The 21,340-nt window shown below is 39.5% G+C and overlaps 1 protein-coding gene across 1 annotated transcript in view; it reads right to left on the bottom strand.

Moving 5' to 3' along the window:
* MAML2 (mastermind like transcriptional coactivator 2) overlaps positions 1 to 21,340 on the bottom strand; it is a 186,608-nt gene that overhangs the window by 51,823 nt on the left and 113,445 nt on the right. The window lies entirely within an intron of this gene.

Below are 21,340 nucleotides of genomic sequence, written 5' to 3'. Positions count from 1 at the left end.
ACCGTTGTGTGGCCATCTTGACTTTTTTTACCATACCCTGCAGAACCCCCTGGCTTAAAGGACAGCTCTGTGAGACTAGCTCTGCAGGTTCAGAGTCTAAAAGTCAGTTGTAATAAACAGAAGGTAACAACAATTAGAATTACAAGATTATCAAACCAATTATTTGAAACTTTTAAGTTATCTATCTTGGTAAAAAAATGAACAGTAAGGAGAATGGGCTAAGTCAGCAGCTCTAATAATTCATGGCTTTGTTCATTTCTTTGGCCACATTCTTTTCTTCACATCAGCCTGGTAAATTATATCTGCTTCTTTCTCCCAATACTCTTTACTCTCCTTTTGTGAAACTAGAATCACTCTCCAAGGCCCAGATTCTTTCTGTGAAAGGAGGACGCTTCCAAGCAACAGAAGTCTTACCCTGGCACCACATTTTGCTCTTCCCAGCATTTACTGTTAATTTATGTTAAAAACAAAACAGTATCTTTTCTAAATCTCAGGACGGTAAAAATAACAATAAGGGCTGATACGACCACAGTTCCCCAAACCACGTTTATGGATCTTCTGCTTTTACTGCTGTCTCTCAGACTTGAGTTGTTTTTAAATCTCCCCAGGGTATGCAAAGTGATTGGGTGGTTTGGCACGGAGAGTTGGGGACAATGATAATGGAGATTAAAAGAACAGCAGCTCAGGAACATGTCTGGAGTTGATACAAAGACTTGAGAATCATGATACCCACTTACTTGTTTTCTGTTCATACTTCTGGTTGTATTTTTGTCTACAAACATCACTCTTTCCACTCAGTCCCCTTTGCCTACTCAAAAGTCTTGGTGCATAACTTTAAGTTTGCCCCAGATGTTGGGGTGGTCTCCAGAGGTTCCTCTGAAATGGTCATTTTCCATGTGATTGAAGGGGAAATAAACGAACAGCAACGAGCACCTTTGTCTGTACTGCACTAATTTAATAAATTTAAATCAGTTAAAGGTAGGCTTGGCCAACCCTTGGTCCCCGTCTTGAGTGCTCATCCATGCAAAAGCCAAGGCCAAGTCTGTGCTTGAGAAAGGTTGTGACTGTCTTAACCATATGAACCAACCACAGGTCCTTCCAATATCTGAGTAATCCCTTGGCTCTGAATGCAATGTATTGGACCATGCAATTTGCCCAGTCTTCTCCTGTGCAAATTACAAGTACATTCTCCTACAACTTTGGCAGAAGGATAATTTTGTTTCAAACTAAACAAACAGAATTAAATGGCTTTAGCCTGGGAATTAATGTTTGGCAGCTTCTCCAAGAAACTGGGCATGTGAGAGTGGAGAACGGCTATAAAGAATCCACTTTAGCTCCAGAAGACTGGACCCGTTTGCCAACTAGATGATTAAGATATAATACATGATTTTACCACTCACTTCCAAAGCCGTTCCTCCCCACCCCAATGCTGGTTAAATAAAAAAAGAAAGAAAAAGGAGACTTTGTAAACATTTACTTAATTTTGATCAGTTAATGACCTTCACTGGAAGAATAATTGGAATGACGTTCCCTTGATACACTGTAGTAAATTAAGGTGGTGGAGGGCACCCCCCCCCACCCAAGTTGAATTGCAGACACAAAAGATCAGTTTCCATAATCTCTGCAAAGTGCAGCTTTCAAAATCTCTCCTTGGCTTTGATTTCAGCGGCTGGCAAGCAATAATGATGTCTGCTAGACCAATACGACAGTAGATGGGTTTGAAAATATTATGTGCAGTTCAGAATATCCAAGAGGCACAATAGCGACACAGAACAGTACAGCTATAAATAGGTCAAAGCTGTTAATCAGGACAAGGCATTCATTACTTTGGGCGAAACAAATAAGGAACACTCCATGTCGTACGAGAAGTGTTTTCCCCTTGCTCATTCATCCTGGAGAACTACCCCCTTCCTTGTTTCAGATCCTCTCAAACCATGAATAAATTAACAATCCCTTTGCTGCTAAATCGACAGAAATTAATGTCAATGTATATTACCAGGGGATATGCATCCAGAGTGATGCAAGCAAAGCCAGGGAGGGAGGGGGAAGGAAGGAAGGAAGGAAGGAAGGAAGGAAGGAAGGAAGGAAGGAAGGAAGGAAGGAAGGAAGGAAGGAAAGGTAGCACAAGCTTGTTTTCATTTTATTTTTGCCCTTTTGTCATCCTGTGTATCCAGACAGTTTACCCAGCCCAGCCTGACAATTGTGGGCAATCTGAAGTTCCTAGAGCAGGCATCCTAGCTGAACGGCAAGTGTGTTTCAAAAGGCCTTATGGCCAGGCATTCTTCTTCACTCATTGCTACAAGGTTCCCTCCATCATTTTTGGCACTGCAGGGAGAGGGAGGTGGAGTCAGAATATATAACTGGCAGGAGGGTCTGCAGGGGTGTCCAAAAAGTCAAAATATTGGCCACAACTGTGCAACTGAAGCCCATAAAAAGAGGTGACCCCTCCCTTACGGACACCCCTGTGATCTGATGTACTACCAGGAGGGAACATGGTTTAATCTTTGAGCAACTGAAGACGGCAGAAACACGCATGGAATCAGCAATGTATTCATCATTGCTAAAAATCTGCAGCACAGTTTCCTGACGGTGTGTGGTGAAGAACAAAATGGTAGTGTAGGCCTTAAAAGAATAAGTTTGACATAGTTTAAAAACAAAACAAAAACACTCCACCTCCAGCACATTGCTCCTTGGGCTACATGGTCCATAAAATGGACTATGACCGGAGTTTCTGCTCCTGCTATTCGGCTGTTTGGCACAGTGATTTTAACTGACTCTAGCAACAGTTCTCTGGGATGTGCCAGATAAAGGCTTAACTTCATCACAAATCCCTTGACCTGGAGTATGACAATCCCCTAATTTTTGGTTGGCACAACAGGGCCACCTAGAACATCTGGTGAATCAACCCCATGCTGATAGGTCTGAACCGATGGAAATAGTTTCCCTTTTCCCCAAAAGCATCTCTTCTATCATTTTTTTCATGTAATGAATGACTGGTAAAAAGCAGACAGCACTTTTGTCATTCAACCAGAGGGTTGCTACATTTTCTCATTTGCTGGCTTAAACCAACAACTCCAAGAGGAAATATTTTGTTTGACTGGACAAAGCAATAGCTTCCCCAGTGAGCTATTTTATTATTTTATTTTCTTTTAATCTTTCACCTTCTGTTAAAGTGAGGATAGTGCTCAGGTTGAAGAGAAAGAAGAAGACACACGGAAGGCCTCTGAACAGCACCCTAGCAGGAGGCCCAGCGACGTTCCACCACCTGTCTTCTCTAAACACATGCTGAAATCCAAGATCTTAGTTAAGTAATAATTAAGTTATTACTATAGTTTGGCCAGACTTGATTTTATTTGGAACTCTGTGCAATTGTTGTCTTCCCATATTTTCCTATATTGCCTTTCTCCCCATGTTATATCTAAAGATTCTAGAGATTCAACATCATTGAGTTAAAAGGTTACCTGAGGGACTGTCTCATCCCCTTAACATTGACCCGTCCCACCCAGTCATGCAGAGAGGGAATGCTGCGAACCCCGCCAGTAAGGGAATTCCACCTGGCAGGGTCCAGGAGGTGGGCCTTCTCTGCAGTGGCACCTGCCCTCTGAAACATTTTGCCCCCAGAGATGAGGCAGGCCCCTTTGTTCCTGGCCTTCCGAAAGAACTTGAAAACCTGGTTCTGCTGCCTCGCCTGGGGTGGGAGGGGCAAAAGTTCTTCTTGGAGGTGGCTAGCACCGTAGATCTCTTCCCAACGAATAAGATCTTTGTCCCTTGGATTTTGTATCTATTTTATTCTTATTTATTGGTTTGTTATATTGTAATTTATATTTCTATGGTTTTAATTCTTGATTTTATTGTAAACCGCTCGAAGCCCCCCCTTTTTGGGGGGAGATGGGTGGTGTTAGAAATTTGAGAAATAAAGAAATAATAAATAAAAGGGGATTTCTCAAAACCTTCTCCATCTGTGTGAGTGTTTTTCAAACTTGGCAACTTTGAGATGTATGGACTTCAGCTCCCAGAATTCCCTAGCCAGCATGCATCTTAAAGTTGCCAAATTTGAAAAACACTGATGTATGTGATTACTCAGCTACCCCTTTTGTTTCAAGACGAACTCTAGGTTTGTTCTTTATTTCTGGACTTTGAATGGACCTTCATTTCCAGTTTTGCTAGTGCTGGGTAGAAGGAAAAAGTCCTGTGTAAAAGGGATAAATAATTGCATAGTGGACAGACTAAAAGTTGGGAAATTCAGCCTGGCTGGTGGCAGGTATCTTTTATTGGAGAATCCTTGCTAAGAAACTTGACATTATTCTCCTTGCTCCTTTGTAACACAGAGTTGCCAAGATTCAACCTGAACCATTTATGTTTAAAGCACATGGCCTTTACAATGAGACACGTTGAGTCTAGAGAACACTATTCAAGTGTTCTCCAGCTGTACCATACTATGACTGCTAGAACTTCCAACCATTAGCAATGGAGACCAAGAATTCGGGGACTTGTAGCTTGACGCATCTGGAGAGCATCAAACTCAGGATGGATGATCCTGTCAGGCTCAGCCCAAGAACAACGAAGAGTCAGTCCATTCAAACTCCAGCTCTTTATTTGTTCACACCGTATAGACCGAATCTTGCCAGACTAAAGCTACTCTACCTAACCCCAGGGGAAATAACCTGGGAGGCTCTAGAGTGGAGCTATCCTGAACCTCTTCATTTTCCCACCATTGCCTCCTGGACTGTGCCTCCGCTTATCTCTCCACCTCCTTGGAATGTGCTCCCTCCTTCCTGAGAACCAGCTGCCGCCAAAATCCACCACATCACCCCTCCCTTTCAGAGACACATTCCATAACAGATCCTGAGGAAATGTTTGTGATTGGGTTGGGGAATCCGAAGTGCATTTGAAAGAGGATGGACAATTCTTAGCCTCAACAGATCACAACTGAGGCACCAGAACTCAGAATCAAAGGTAACATACTGATTTCACTCTGGGCTCAAGTTCCTTACTCCTATAAGAACCTATAAGTCATTGCCTTTCTTCCATGTCATGGCCTCATACATTCCTGCGTTTGTTCCTCCATTGTTTCAATCCTGTTCATCATGCTTCCTTTTTGGTCTTGTTAACAGATTTGTTAACCAGTGTAGATAGTGAATTCTGTTGGAATGTTTCATATGAGGCCACTTTGAAAAAACAGGCCCCTACAGTACAAGCAAGGGGGAGAAAGTCTTTTTCGTACATTGAGAAGCCAAAGATGAAGTAGGATTGTTGGATGAAATGTGCAAATGAAGAGATGTTGCAAATTTGTGCTGCTGTAATGCAAGCTGGGTCACTCTCTTTGGAAAAATGCCTCCTTCGTAATCAAGTTCTGCCACCTTTTTAAAAAAAATTTCCCTGTCTTTGAAGCTAGAAGCACCTGCAGAGCTACAGTCTTGAAGTCTACATCAGTGATTTATTGATCCAGTCATCGTTAAGGCAATAAATCACCAATGCAAACAGGCTTTATATCGCTACAGCTGTAAGTTGCTAGGTTGGAAAGCCTCTTAAAGAATGAGAAGTGAGAACCTCCCAGTCATGACCACCACACAAGTTTTTTTTTGTGCTACTCCACCTCCTTACAAATGCACAGAAGTTCCAAGCTTCTTAAACCAAGGCTACAGGAGTGGTAGAGCAAAACTCAGAAAGGCAGAAACTGAGTAAAATCCTAGCTTTTATCCAGGTTAACCTGCTGATAGCGTTGTTTTGTGTTTCACCGAGTTGTTCTTCAGGATTGGGGTTGCCTTGTTCTAGACTGTAGGACACAGAATGATGGTAATAAATTATAGCAGGGCTACAGTAAGTCTGGTTACAAATGTTATGGAAAACCGCCTAAGAGTAAGAGATGTCCAACTGCTTTACTTTGGATTCTGTGCATTAAGTAGTAGATTGACCTCAGTAGATCCTTCCAACCCTCTGATTCTAGGAAGGGCCTCTATGAAGACAGCAGTACATGTGAACTTGAAAGTGTAAATAAAATCAGTCCCAAAAGTCTCCTCTTCAAAGATGAGTGCACAACTCAGTGATAATATATATTCTATGCATACCAAAGCATCCAGGCTCAATCCCCACCATCTCCAATTAGTCATCGGATGAAAACTGTTAGGAAGGCCCATTAAAAAGCAGAGCATCATCCAACATCATATTTAATCGCAGCAATGCCTTTAGACTCTACAAGTCCTACTGGGAGTTTGAGGGTGTTATAAATGGGTTTACTTCACCTTCTGGAAATGGATGTTTAAAAAAAATTTTTTTTACTGGCCATCAGTTACTGTGGCATCCAATTTCTGAACAGTAAACTCTCCTGAAGTAGCCGTTTTGTGAGTGATAGTACTTCACATTCAATATTTATTTTATTTATTTTATTTTATTTATCATATTTTTATCACCGCCCATCTCCCCCACATGGGGGACCCTGGGCAGTTCCCAGTAAAAACAATTTAAAAATCAATAAAATTATAAATAATACCAATATTTCAATAAATATAAAATACAATTTATATTTGTATAAATATTCTAATTATGCCACAAATGGCCACCTATCCATGGTTGAGGCAGTTGCTTGCTTTGGGGGTTATTTATGAACAGATCCTTTGTATAGTAATTCTGAAGAGAACCAATCCGTTTTTTCTTATCAGATGAATTGGATGGTCCTTCTCCAGCAGTGAGTAAATACATCTCCTCTCCTCTCACCTGGGGGATGGTTCCCAGTGTTCCCACATGCATACTTACAAACAGCACATCCAAATGCTATCTGCACATATACAGTTCAGTGCTGTGGGTGGAAAATGCATGGTTGATTGCTTATTTTGATGTAGTAATCCAAACATATAATTTTTACTATGCCTGCTACATTGCTCACATATGGATAAAATTCAGGTGTTGCATCTCTATGTGTTTATGTTACTTAGAATTTTTCACACAACCTCCCTCCTCCTGAAATCTGTCTTATGTGGGCTTTCTCTGTGCATGATCATTTTGGAAAATTTTTCTGAAGAATCTCTGGCACTGCATTATTTTGCATTCAAAATACCTCTGTGTATAAGTTGATACATTAGTTCTTCATCATTTTATGAAAGCGGGGAGGGGGGCAAGAAAAGGGAATGACACAATATTTTAAGGATTTACAGAGGAGAATCTGGATGACTGGTGTATGGTTCTTCTCCTTGCCTTTTTTCAGAATAACCAGAAATATTTATCAGGCAGATTAAAAACAAGGGTTGTAAAAGGCAGAATATGTACTACAACAATAGGATATTATAAGAATCTGCATTTATGAGTTTGAAAATATAAATATTGGGGTACTCCAACAGGCCAATTCATGGAGGTTTTTTCCCTGAGGGTAAACTGAAAATGTACAATTTTCAGACTTCATACAAAACCAATCCTTTATAGTCTGCTTTTAAATCACTCTTCTTTCATATTCTGCTTTTAAATTGCCCTTATCAACTTCTGGGGAAGAAATGGCGAACTGAAGATGGCTCTGCTAAAAGTGAAGCTGATTACTGCAGTAGAATGAAGAGTACACTGGCTCTTCATTAATTTCTCTCCAGACAAGAAGAGGATGGCAAAAGAGTGATTAGAATGTTGATTTTGGAAAGTTACAAATGGACTAAGGTCCAGATGGATTTGAAATAAGATTTTGGAACTAATTATAAGAATCCTTCCCATGGAAAAATGCTGTTGTTTTGAATTCTCTTAAAAAAATATGATAGGATGAGACATCGAAGGCTGGACGCTAGAGTGAACCAGAAGGAACAAAAGATTACAAGTAAAGGAGAAGAACACTTAAATTTGACTTACCCATACAGAATGAAGCAAAATATTTTAACATTGGACATACTGAAGGATGTTTTTGAACAATGGACCCAGAAGTTAATTTTAAGAGTGTCTGCTTCTATAGATAGACTGTAATTAAAAGATTTTCTGGAAGAGGAACAAGTTTTTCTGGACAAGACTGAGACTGATCTGAAAGTGGATTTAAAAATGACAGGCTACAAGAATGATATGAAAAAAGATGCTATACAAAAGAAGCTGGCTGATGTCTTAATAATTAATATACAAATGACAAACCAAGAAAGTGACCTGGATAATTTTCCTATATTGGATTTATAAAAGAGGCTTGTTAAAGCTTTGAGGAAGTTTGTGAGAAGGGACAAAGAAAAAATGAAAAGAAATCAAGTTCTAGGTTATTATTTGAAGGGACTAAAGATTAAGATTGTTAAAAGTAAAATAGGAATATAATGGAATTTAAAGTTGGTTTATTTGATCAAGATTAATATATATATATTGTTCTCTCTGGTAACCCTTAGTGGACTTTTGCTGATCAGGACTGAAACAATGAGGTTTTAAGGATTTGTTAAGAGGTAAGAGATGGATATGGGAAGAAGAGATCATTTGTTGTAATTTAAGAAAAGGTGATAAGTTACTAAAATTGTTTATAGTCGTTGTGATGAAGGGAGAAGTAATTGTCATTTCTTTATTATATTCTTATTTTTTTTTCTTTCTTTTCTATTTTTTTCTTTTCTTTCTTTTCTTTTTTTAGTTTGTATTAGTTTTTATCTCTGCAATTGTAATAGTTAATAAAATTACTTTTAAAAAAAATCGCTCTTCTCCACCCTGATGCATACCTAATATACTGGGACTACAACTCCTAGAATTAGAGCCTGCTCTGCTACAGGAGAATTGCTGGGTTGGATTTAGTTAGTAATTGGACAGGAGACCACCAGGAAATCCCAGAGTAAGTAAAAACAACAATAACTTTGAAAGAAGGTGTTAGCAAACTACTTCTGTATTGTGGTTGAAAAAGACTTAGCTGGGTATCTTCATAAAATCATCAGAACCTGACCTTGACTGAAAGGACTATTAACTGTTTACTGTTTTTACTTTAGTTACAGCACAAGTAAATGGCGCCAAGAATGATTAAAATACCAATTCCTATCTTTAACCATAAAATAAGTCTTTTTTAAAGCTTTCATTTATAGATGTACCAATTTCCTTTACATGCAAAAGCCTTAATTTCCACTGATTTAGGTTCAGATAAGTTGCATTGTTACATGTTTTAAAATACAAAGCTAGTGCATTTGTCAGACAAGATAAAAAAAAATGAGTGTGCAAGATGTTACAAATAATTGTACAATTTGCAAACGAGGCTACTTGGAAGACAATGAATCTTGTACAGGAATGTTCTGTGATTTATTTCATCTTACATTGGTTCTTCTTGCATTTTTTATCTAATTATGATTTGTATTTTTATTTGGAATTCCTCTCTCTTTCCAAAAAGAGAGAATTGTCAAGATTTATAAAAAAGAGTGTTTTATTTCTTAGAATAGAACTTTGCAGATAAACTGTGAACACTTTACTGCTAATTTAAGACAAAGTTTCCAGTTTTTATTCAATGGCGAAGTCCAGGTTTGTTCTACCTCTAAAGACAGATTTCCATAATAGAATGGGATGGATGTAATGAACTGGGTTTGAGAAATAGCTCATGCTTAATAAAGACATATAACATACAGTATGATCTTGCTAGTGCAATGTCTTCAGAAGAGCAATTACTTCAAGATTAGAGTTCATATGTTTTTAAATTAAATCTATCAAGAAAGAGGTCTGCAAATCTTTTAACTTAGATACTTTAATGTTGTGAAGGTTGATTATCTCTGAATGGAAAATGCGGGCATAGGATGGAAACTGCATTCTGTGTTAAGGGTGAATAAGGTTCTAAGACTTGAAGCACCCAAGTGCCTGATTGTTAAATTATTACACTGATATCATATCAAGGAGATCTACTATGAGTTCTCTTTATTCTCTTTTTCTTCATTCTATGTGAGACAGAAACAGTGCAAAAGGACATCAAGAATCAAAAGGAGGAAGGGGGTCTGAGAGGAGAAAATCAAAAGTGAGAGAAAGCCAAATGGATCAAGATTGTGCAGTGTTTTGGTATTCTTTGAGCTTGGTTGTTTGCTTGCAGGCATTTCATTACCCAGCTAGGTAACATCATCAGTGTGGGTGAGTATGGAGTTTGCTGAAAGCTACTAACATCATCACTCACACTGATGATGTTACCTAGTTGGGTAATGAAATGTCTGCAAGCAAACACCAAGCTTAGAGATCACCAAGAACTCCACAGTTCAACCCTGAGTTATAGATGTTTTCTTCTATTGGGACCAAGACTATAATTTAGCAGCTAGCATGTTTTTCAGGTAAACAGTCTGTGGTGCCTTTTGGTGGGACTGAGAAAGATTTAACAGAGCTTCTGCAGTCAGTGGAGGCAAAGCATGGGGAAGAGGTAGTCCTTAATCTACAGGTAGATCTTTGAATGACTTTTCATTGGAGGTCTATTACTTAACACAGCCTTCCCCAAAGCCAGTGCCATCCAAAAGGGTTTGGCTATAGCTTTTGTCATGAGAAAAAGAAAAGGAAAGTGAGATCAAGCCAGGAATCCTGATAACTACCATGCAGACAATTTCGAGCTCATTCTCCACCTCAGATTCCAACCAGCCAGCAGGTTACAGGAGGCTTTCCTTTGACATGATGTTGCTAGAAGAATGTGAATTAAAAATAAAGCTTTTCTTTCAAGTTTAGGTATTTTAGTGAGTTTTAATAGTGGATGCAAGAGTTTTTTTTCCCCACTTCACAGACATCTTGCACTTCCACACCCATATTTATTTCCACTTCTCTGGTCAAAAATTGTGCCTGTGAAATGTGGCCCTTTTGTAAAACAATTTTCCAATTCTCTTTGACCATGAGAAAGATCTCAGCATTCCTGACTGGTGAAGATCACTTGAGTCTACTCATAGACTGTTCAGGTTGTTTTAGGAGACAGTCATTAGTGATGAAGTCTTTCAGAAAAGAGCAGAGACACTGATACAGGTAGTCCTCACTTAACTACCACAATTGGGACCAGAATTTCAGTTGCTAAGCCAAGTGGTCATTAAGTGAATCCAACTGGATTTTAAAACCTTTTTTGTAGTGGTCATTAAGTGAATCACTGCAGGTGTTAAGTGAATCACATGGTCGTTAAGCAAATCACACGGTTACCCAATGAATTTGCTTGCCAGAAGCTAGCCAGGAAGGTCAAAAATGGTGATCATGTGACCGTAAGACACTGAGATGGTCATAAACGCAAACTAGTTGCCAAGCACCCAAATTGTGATCCTGTGACCACAGGGATGCTGAGAAAGTCATAAGTGTGAAGATGTCATGAGTAAGGATGGCGAGCAGGGGGCTCCCATCCAGACTGTCAAGCGCATGTGTAGCACTGAGGAATTGGTCAGCCATTCAAAGAGACACAGATCGGGACCGCCTTAACCTTTGGGATTTATATGTCTGGGTTTTCCCACGCTTCTTCAGTTTGTTAGGATTCCTGTTAAGTACTAGCAATAAATATTAGAGACCAGTTCCTTGTCTCAGCGTGTTTCCTGGCTGTTAGGACAGAAGACCAGTCATAACTCAAACCATCACTAAACAAATGGTCATTAAGCGAGGACTACCTGTAGTAGATTATATCTGAAGTTGTAAAGACTGGGAACACCAGAACTTTTGGCAGTCTAATGATGTCTAAAGTTGGCAAAGTGACAATTTGACAGATGCACATTAAGAACTAGGAGTGGCCACTCTCTGCCTCCGTATCATGTGAAAATCCCCAAAAGGGATATTTTGGGTATCACCCCCATCCTCAATTCCACACTTACATTCTATTAATCCTCACTCTTGCCTATTTTAAAGGTTGTTAGGGCTGCCAAGTCTAAAATCTTTTTGGGTGGCTTGGGCTATGAAACATCAATAACTGGTAGCTGGACATTGTTTTTCACTTTGGTTTGCACAAATTGTTCCGAACATGGGAATAGGGGAGTTGCTATAGTTACTGATGTAAAACTGGTCATCAGGGAACAAGAGCTCTTCACAGGCAAGATTCCCATTCCTTCCTATGTAGTTACTGTATGCCATTTTTTCACCAGTAAAACAAGATCCTTGGTTGCAATGGAACTGGTTTTTTTCAAAGAGGATTTTTTCCCCCAAAAGAAAAAAAAATGGGTATAAACCCCCTTTAATTAAAAAAAAAATCAGTTTGTGATGTACATTGAGCAGAAATGCTCTCTGAGGAATTATTTTGATTGTTTATGTGCAAATACTTTATCTTTTACTCCTTTCCTTGCACACACCCACATAACATTTAAAATTGAGCTCATTTTCTTTTTAATTTGCAGGGGTTTTTTTCCTGAGAAAAAGAAAAGAAAAGAAAAACAAAACAGGCTGGTACAGTAAAAGAACTTGTGTATCCATAATAAGTTAGTCTCTTCTTTGACTCATCCAATTTTTTCTTATGAATGTGTGCCCCCTTTAAATGTCTTTCCATTCTCCCAAAGGAAGCCCAAATGAGGTCAAATGCATGTGACTAAATTAACAAAGGGAGAGAAAATGGGGGCAAAAACAGGGAGGGAGAAAATAGATCTTTTTAAATTTGTTCTCAGCCCACATAAAATTAAGTAGAGTTTTTCTACATTCTTGTCATCTGTCCCCCAATTAAAAAAAACAACCCACACCAAATAAACTCAAATTATCCAGGTTAGGTCTTTTCATATAGGTTACTTTTTCTTTGATGCCAAACTTTCAGAAAGCAGTAATCTATACTAGTCAGTTTTCATTTTTTTTAAATTTGGCCCAGTCTTTGCAAAGCAAACGGTGTCATGTTTAGCCATTTCTTCGGAAAGGGTGCTTGATCTCTGCTTAATACACCTATCTCAAAGACAAAACACAAAATCAAAAAGGGGACCCATATTTAATGTACCTTTTGAAAAATTCAACCCAGGAAATGCTTGTGAGGAAGACTGACCAGTTGACCAGTGGGTCTGGTGGAAATGCTGTCAGTCCAGGGGTTAAGAATGGGTAAATTCAAAGTCCAAGATCATTTTAAGACTAAATATGGGTTCTTTATCTTTAAACTGAACTCATATCATACAGCTGTTCAAATACCAACAGAAAATTGTCATTTGTAAAGTAAACTACACCAGCAGTTCCTTGAAGTGATTAACAACCTAGAGCTATTGTTCTTAAAGATGCTGTCCCTTTCTCCCCACCTGAGGGCTCCATGGGTAGGAGTGCCAAAAAATCAAGATGTCTGCTGCAACCCTGCAAACCCCTCCACTCCTTTTTATCTGTGTGCAGCTGAGATCTTGACCTTTTTGGCTCATCCCCGCAGAAGCCCTTGCCACCAAATGCACTATGTCCCAGCTAATGGGGAATCTGATGGGGAAAAAAGGAAACAATGATTTTTGTCCTCATTTTTCATTTCTCAATCCCTTGATCCTCTAGACCAGGTCAGAGTAAAAATACTTTCCAAATTTTGCAGATTTCTGCCTTCCAGGCCAGCCCTTCATAAACAGCTTTTGTACTGGAGAACTTCTTCCTCTGAGGACAATAAAACTGGACGAAACCTTGGTTCTGTTGAAATATTTCTCCTCTAATTCTTTTGGTGTTTTGGACTTCCAAACCAAAGTACTGACATTTGGCAACCATTTTTTTTATTTTCTAAGAAAATCTGCAAGGTCTTGTGTGTGTGTGTGTCCATCTATTTTTATTGAATGAGAATTTTACACAAGATTAAAAAACTACAGAAACGTAAACAGAAAAATTGAAAAAAGAAAAAGATATAAAAGAATAAAAGAAAAAGTGAGAGACAGCAAAAGACAAAAAGAAAGAAAAGATATCTAAAGAAGCAACTTCCGATCTTCTTTGCAGCAGTTATAGACATGATAGTTACCATCTCCATCCTCCCAAATTACATATCGTGGTTTCCTTCTTCCCATAAACAACCCTTCTTAATCAGTGAAATCCCGAAATCACCAGTTCATTTTTATCCATAGTCCATAAAGGGTTTCGTCTTTTAGTTGTTGTTCCCTCCTTAACCAAACAAGTCAATTTAACTATTTCTGCAAACTCTGCCATCTTCACAATCCATTCCTCTGATTGTTCTTGTTAATATAAATTTACACAGATGGTACATGTTATGGGTGTCCATGGAGGGGGGACAAATGACCAGTGCTGATGACATCATCACACAAATGCCACACACAACTTGTATCTAACATCGGGACACAAGTTCCTAATGGCAGCATTTGTGTGATGACATCATCCTGCACATTCTCATTTTGATGTCATTGCAGTTTGCAGCAGTCATCACTGGTGAACAGTGGTCTGCTTTGCAGAATGCTACTTGCTATTTATTTATTTTTTAATGAAATAATTTAAGGGGAGAAAAAAAGACAAGAAAAAAACTCACAGGCATGTTGATTGCTTAAGATAAAGCTAAATACATCCTTGAGTTACACTCAACTCCTGGTGACCACATGTAATGTAGTTTTCCTGGCAACAGGAAAATTGCCATTGCCACTTAGACTTCAGCCCTCATATTTATGGTGTTCTCCCATCCAAATGTTAACTAAATCTGACTCTATTAAGTCTTTTGAGATAGTCCAGGTCAACTAGATCCTGCCAACCCTTACTTAGTTGAAAAACTCCCTGTTAAAGACAACAGTAATATTCTGTGAAGAACAGTAATATTCCAGGACTTCTGGTGGGGACATGGCAGACTGAACAGTTGTGCCTGTGGGCTTAGCAGGTGGAGCTGACAATATGGCAATCTTGGGGGGGCTCAGGCAAGTTCTTCTGAAGCCCAGGAGTGTTCTCTGGATAAAGGAAAACACCTGGAATCACTCCAATCTGTCCTTTGGAGGGCTGCTTGCAGCCAGAAGATTGCAAACAATGTTTCGCCTTTGACTGGTAAGAGCTTTTAGCTGGGAAGAGGGGCTATCATCATTTTCCAAGCTGCACCATAGCCTTAAAGGACATGAAGACCAGCCACCCCATTTCTAAGTCACTAAATTTATGTGTTTTTTAAAAGTATGTGTAACCTAAGAGAGGCTTTCTAAAGCAAGGAGAAGCTGGCTCTTTTGGTGCTTATTGTTATTTTTGGGATTACTTTTTAAAAAATTCTTTTTTAAGTTTTGGACTTTGTATTCCTTCCAAATATAAAGGAGGATTGAGAGTAAACAATTGTCTTGCTGTTATTATTTTTGTACTAACCAGCACTCTTGAGCAACTGGCAAAAAAATTGAATAAATAATACTTTAAATAAAATTTAATAGTAACTCTCAAGCAACCAGAAACTACATTTGTCTGGCATATACCAATCCCCATGGGTTCCAGTTAACTGAGAGTCTACTGTACATGCTTATTACGGAGAAATACTGTATGTGGGTTGAAGTCTGCAGGGATCCCAATAGGGGAAAATTGATTTATTAGATAGATTCATTTAAATAACAACAACAACAAAGTTAGAGAACCAACAAAATACTTTTTAGTTGAATGTTTTTTTTTTATTTGGATTGATTTGGATTCCGGTCTCTTACTCTGATGAGTGCTCTTTAAATAAAATTTAAAAGAAGAAATCAAGTAAGTTAAAAACAAAAATTTAAATTAATCCTAAATCTAATTAAGTATCTAATTATCTGACTTTTAATTGATTTATGGATTAAATTTGAACTAATTTGCACATGATTTAGCCATAAAAATAGGAGCTTTTGGGGGGATTATAAGGAAAGTTATAAAATACAGACTTTGATTACATAGAAGTTTAATAAAACCTTTTTTCTTAATGATACTTTAAGGCTGCAGTCAAATACAGACTTCGCAGGCCCACTGAATTCATATTGGTGCTCTGTAAAGTATACAGGCTTAAATAAGAATAATTTTACAGGGCAGTTTTAGAATGTTGGAGTCAGCATGGCTGACTGAACAAATGAAAAAAACTTTTGTGGAAATGACCTTCTTCTGATGCTAATCACACAAACAAAATGCAACAGAGCACAGATTTCTTCAAGCAGGCTTAAAAAAATCTATTCATTGGCTATAAACTAGTATGGAGAAATTCAAACACAGGGTGTACACATGGACACAAAAATCCAACTCAATTCAGCCTGTAGTTTTTGGCTAAAAGGAACTTCTTTTAACCTAGCCCAGGGATTAGATTGCATTCTTGTATGCAGATACTTGCACATTTATAGGCCAGACTGTACCTACAGAAATCCAGCAGACCATCTCCAACAATTACGTTGAAAAGCTTCCTTTCCCCCAACTTTGCCCATATTCCAGTAAACAGCAGGCTCACAAAGATAAGGTTTGGGGGATGGATAGGAACTAGAGATTAATGCAAATGCATTTCCTCTTTGTTAACATTAAGGACTGCTGTTATCAGAGCAGCTTGGTCAAAACCAAGTTACTTCTGTAGCAAAATATGGTACGCTTTCTCAGCTGTACAACTTTGGCTAGTAAATGGATAACTAGGTTATTAAATATTTTTCCATTTAAAAATATAAATGCATCTGTGTGTAAAAAGCTACCATAGCAGAGAAGCAATCACTTTTGTAAGATGCTAGCTTTCTATTTACCTTAATGCTACAGAATGGTATTTTTCTTTTACAATGAAACATATTTAAATGCCTGAAATGCTATAGCTTGTGGATTTGCAGAAAACATTGACTGGTCATTAACCTTGAGGAAAAGGTGAAATTATGACCACATTTAGTCCATGACTGCTTCACTTCCACTATTCTCAAATAACTCATTAGGGCAAGAATTTTAATTTTAGTCCAGACATCATACAGCCTGTGATCATTGAAGCTCTTAACCAGGGTTAGCTTAGCTGTGGTTTAATTAATCAACTGCTTGGGATACCATAAGAATCAAACTATAAAACACAGTTTATATACCAAAATGGCTGGGTTCACATAACACACTAAGCCTCAAATAAACCACACTGTGGGGCTTAGCATACTATACGACAAAGACAATAATTGAAAACCCACAATTAACCAGTAGATAGTTTAGAAGTGGTGGGCAAAACTGGTTTAAACCTTTTTATCTCTTCCTTCTGTGGCAAACTATTCATAAATTCAACTTTTTCTCTTCCCTCTTAAAAAAAAAAAGAAAGTCAATGATTTTAATTCTATATATAGAGATATCATGGAGTAAAGTCTACCTGTCCTGTTCAGACTATGAGACGGCCAGGCAGATTACAAAAGGAAGTTCTTTATTTACAATTAACTATTTACAACAGATAAGAGTCCATAGGTTAGACAGTACAGTTCAATTAAGCCCCCCCAGGCAGTGGAGGAAAACAAGGCAAGGCTGCAAGGTCAGAGTAGAAGCAGATTGTGGCAACACAGCAAGGCAGAACTCCCCCCCCCAATGAAGCAGCTGGAGATTGGCACCCCCCCAATGAAGCAGCAAGACCAGGTATGGCTAGAGCGCGAGGCAAGGATGAAGCTTGAGGTTTGGCTGCAGGACGTGGCATGGAGGCAAGGCTAGGCTTGGTGATGGAGGCAAGGCAAGACTCTGCTGGAGTGGCAAGGCAAGACTCGGGTCTGGAGGCAGGGCTGGACTTGGCTGGAACAGCAAGATGAGGCTCGGATCAGAAGGTAAGGCTGGAATCGGCCAGAGTGCTAAGACAAAGCCCGGCCCTGGAGGCAAAACAGGACTTGGCTGGAACGGAGTGGAAAGGAGGTAAGCCTGCCTTGGTAGAAGGAGCTGGCACTGGTTCCATGTCAGCTACAGGCAAGGCTCCTGGTTCTGGCAAGGACTCTCCTGAAGAAGCTGTTAGCTCAATGGATCGGTTATCTCTGGCAGTTTGCTCCTTGCACTGGTGCCTTTTTATCCGACCCTTTTCACGCGGTTTCTCCTCTGTAGCCAATCGGGCTGCCTTTTGCTTGGCTCGTGTCTCAGCTCTCCTCTCACAAGCACTGATTGGAGGATTCAAACCTCCCTCTGGTTTCTGCCCAATCAGCTCCTCCGAATTTTCCCACTCTGCTGAGTCACTCCAGGTTTCTATTTCCCCAATTCCTTCCAGATAAGTTTTGTTTTCCCCTTCTGGCTCAGCATAGGTTTCGATTTCTCCTGGTTCAGAGTCAGAATCAGACTCAACCCTTACACTACCAAATTCAGTGGAGTTTGGTTCTAAGCAAACATGCACGTACTATAATTATTTTCTAGGGATGCACATTCCCATTTTTATGCATATTCAATTTGACAGATATCTGGTAAAAATCCTAAAGTACATAATTGCTAGGCTTACAAGATCTGGGCTGCGACAACTGAGATTAACACTAACAGAACAACTGGTGTGTCTCTTTGCTGTCTCTCTTTGCTGACATCTAATGCTTGTCAAGCTTTTTGTAGCCCAGATCTGGTAGCCATACAATTGCAGAAAATTCTCTGAATCCTAAAGTATCAGGAAGGCCATGTGGTTTATGAGCGAGGCTCCTAGGAAGATACTTCCTTGGCTGTATAAGACAGTTATCTGACTAAGGCAAGCTGGCTGGGTGATTCTGGGAGCTGAAGTCCAAACATCTTAAAGTTGCCAAGGTTGAGAAACCCTGGACTAAGGGCTGATCTGCATGACTACAGTAAACTGCTCCAGAGCATGTATGAGGTGCTCACCATTTCTCAAGGGAGGAACACATGGTGTTGTCCTCTACCGGTCCCCAGCCCATTGGAAAGGCCACCTCTACTTGTCTTTCCCTGTTATGCAACAAATGCCAGTATTTTTCAATTTTTGCAGGTGCTGCCCAGTTTGCTTGCTTCATTTCCTTTCATTGTACTGTAGGTGAACACCTCCACTCCCACTGTGCACACTCTGCACTATCCTCTGGACACTGGTCACTTCCAGGACTGTTTTGTCCTGAGCTGCTGGGCTGCTTGTCCTCTTCTAAAGTGACCTTAACTGTTGAACCTCTGTTTTTTCCCCCTTCCTTTCATGGCGGGCCAGGGAAAGACTGACCCACCCCCTTCCTTTTTTTAATTGTAAGGGGAAATTAACAAGAACCAATAGAAGAGAAATAACAAGAGCTTTCCCGGTTTCCCTTTCCAGTCCAAGAAACAGGAGGAATGGTAAAAGAGTGATATTTTATTTTTTGTGTCACTGGTCCATACGGGGATGCCCCAGCCAGGAAGATGTCAGGTATGAGGAGGAATCAATAGATGATTGATACCAAAGGTCTATCAGTGGAAACCACATATCCTCAAAGACCTGCCCACAACAAGAAAAGTGATTGGTGCACAGGTAGGAAGGGTAAAGAAGGGGAATCAACCAATCAAAGGCCAAGGTAGATAGAGTCCAGATAGAAATCCAGACCATCACCAAAGCCAAAGGGAAGGAAGTGGCTGAAATTTGGAAATGGATTTCTTAAGCTGGCTTCATTTCCAGCTGGTTTATACATTGGAGCCAAGCAGCTCAAGGCTGAGACACCCTGGACTAAGGGCTGATCTGCATGACCACAGTAAACTGCTCCAGAGCAGGTATGGACTGCTAACCATTTCTTTTGCTGGGATTGGTAAATCAGGGGGCAGGCATTCTGTGGGCCCAGGACCCATAGAGACCACAAGTATCTTTTTGTAACTGGGATGCTTCTGCCAATCAGACCTGCTGAAAATTGGTTGTGTTGTTTTCTGCCACTCTGAGGCAGTGCCCACCTGCCAACAGCAGGTAAGCCTTAAAATGTCTGTAACATATTTTTTAAAGGAAAGACTCAAAACCTTTACCTCAGGAAAAACAAAATAAGAAGTCTTAGCTCCATCTGCTGCCACTGGCCATCAAAACTGTGCCCATCCTGAGATACAGTAAATGATGCATTTAAAAAAACAAATACCATGTTTTTTCTGACATTGCTTATTCCCCCTCCACCCCCCATGCTTCTCTTAACTTTGGCCAGGTATAAACACCAACCAAGCCACTTCATTTTACCCTGAAATCCCAAACTGCAATTTGTAAGGCAAAGAAGGACAAAAAGCTAACAGTGAATTAAGATGCCTCTTCCATCATCACAACCAGCAGCAGCCCCAGCGTCCATGGATCTGCATTTGCGCACCATTTTATTTTTTCTGACATATGGGAAAATGTGTCAACTTCCCACGGTTTCTCCCTTGAAGAAGAATAAACAGTGAGGTGCTAATCTTTCTTGGTGGGTTAGGCCATTTGTAAACCACATCTGTTAAAACACAAGCAGCCAGAAGATCACACACAGCCTTTGGAATCCAACTCTGGAGGTCTACCTAATCCTTTCAAGTTTTTTCTTTTTTTTTGCTTCCTTCCTTACAAAAATGGAAGCCACAGAGATTAATGAGATTGGTGGGCAAGCCTGGAGGCCACAGCAGTTCAGAAAGTCTCCCTTTATCACGTTACAGTTAGTGTTCCTTCTATTTTACCTTTATAACAAGCCTCAATCACAAATGAGGTGGTGAGATACAAGCTGCGTTCAGGCACCTCATCTGGTAAAGATGAGATCTGGGTGTGTGTAGGTTCCCCTCTAGGGCCGGCCCTACTGTTGGGTTAAGTGGGGTAATAGCCTCAGCTGGCAGGCCCATAAAAAAGGCTGTTCTTCCTTTGTCCCTTTCTTTCCCTGCTCTTGAAGAACATAATGATATGCATCACACAGCCTCTCTTGTTCCCATACACAGCTCAGGTGTGCTGGCTGGGAGATCACCACCGCTGGAGAGCCTCAGACTGAGCAGGGAATCAGAGAAGTGGAATTTATTCAGTGCTCCTGATTGTGGAAAAGCACTCTTTTCATTCTGGTTATTTTGTTTTTAAACAAAATAATTATTTTGTTAATATAATTTTAATATTATTATTACTATTAATTAAATAAATTAATATTACTATGAAATGTTAATTATTTAAAAACAAAACAATAGTTTGTTTGTTTTATTTAAAATGTGTATGCCGTCTCCTAGAATCAAGTTTTCCTAAAGCAACTAATATCGTATTAACATTATAACATTACATTTTGAAGTATGATCATATACAATAAAACACAACAATTAAAATACATGGCTCTAAAAGATTTAAGAAGACCCCTGGCAGTTTTGGATTTAGTATATCAGGTAGATCTTTGTTATGGAAATATATGATGGTCCCAGCCCTTCTCAGTTTAGAAGCACCCAGATCTGTTGCGACTACAACTCCTAAGCTCTCTTCGATATTAGGTAATATTAATTCCAGTTCTATATCACATACCACATTTATTGTTTATATATTAATAAGGAACATTGTCTAGGCAATCCAATCTTCTTTATTGGAGCATCCAACGTTGGAGCTTTGGTCATTTCTAAAACCCTGCCTGCATCTGGCCAGCAAGGTGAAAATGATGAAGCGAAGGTACTTGTCTATGCCTCTTTTTCCTCATATTTAATTTATTTTCAAAAAAACCATCAGCCAGGTTCTTCTGTCCCGTTCCTCCCAACTTTTAGTGTGAGCATCCCAGCTGAA

The sequence above is a fragment of the Candoia aspera genome, chromosome 5 (assembly GCF_035149785.1).
Source record: "Candoia aspera isolate rCanAsp1 chromosome 5, rCanAsp1.hap2, whole genome shotgun sequence".
NCBI classification, from domain to species: Eukaryota; Metazoa; Chordata; class Lepidosauria; order Squamata; family Boidae; genus Candoia; species Candoia aspera.
The sequence above is the reverse complement of the archived record's forward strand: the minus strand, read 5'-3'. Positions and strand labels throughout refer to the sequence as shown.